Genomic DNA, 723 nt, shown 5'->3' with positions numbered 1-723 from the left:
TTCAATGTGTGTTTCTTGATGACGAAAAGATGGCTGCTAACTTTGAGTTGGAAATAAACATAGAGTTAAAGAAAAGTAGGCTAAACTTAAACATAGACTATTAAATCAGTTAGACAAATCCAATCAAATTGCATCGGTTACTCCATGGATTCATCAGATTCATTCATTCATAGTTTCTGACGACTATTAACATTTTGATGCCAAATTCTGTTAATATTACTGCCCCTCCACACGTTCTCCTTCTCCATGCGTAAGGAGACGTCTCTTCAGCTCTCCTAAGGAGCGACGATCTTCTCTCTCCCCTTTGAACGTTCGCCTCTGACGTCTCTTCACTCACCAGCTGCTCGTCATGTGTCACCTAGTGACCGTCACTCATCATTTTGTGATCGTCTCTCGGCTCCTTGTGACCATTACTCTACTCTTCACTCACCTATTCTGCATCGTCGTTCAGCTCGTGCTCGTCACTCACCTCAGTGTTCGCTGTCCTCTCGTCGTTTCCCCAATGGCCATTAGCCTCCTCATCATTCGCCAGCTCCTCATTGTTCGCCAGCCTCCTGGAATTTACCAGCTCACAGTCGTTCACCAGCTCATCGTCGTTTACCTGCTCCTCGTCATTCACCATCACCTCGTCACCTGCTGACTCGCAAGCGCTGATCACTATCTCTGGATCGTCACTCGCCTTCTAGTGACTTTCACTCCCCCTCTCGTGATTGTCACTCTCCT

Source organism: Palaemon carinicauda, chromosome 9 (genome assembly GCF_036898095.1).
Source record: "Palaemon carinicauda isolate YSFRI2023 chromosome 9, ASM3689809v2, whole genome shotgun sequence".
Classification (NCBI taxonomy): Eukaryota; Metazoa; Arthropoda; class Malacostraca; order Decapoda; family Palaemonidae; genus Palaemon; species Palaemon carinicauda.
This window is presented reverse-complemented; position numbering follows the sequence as displayed.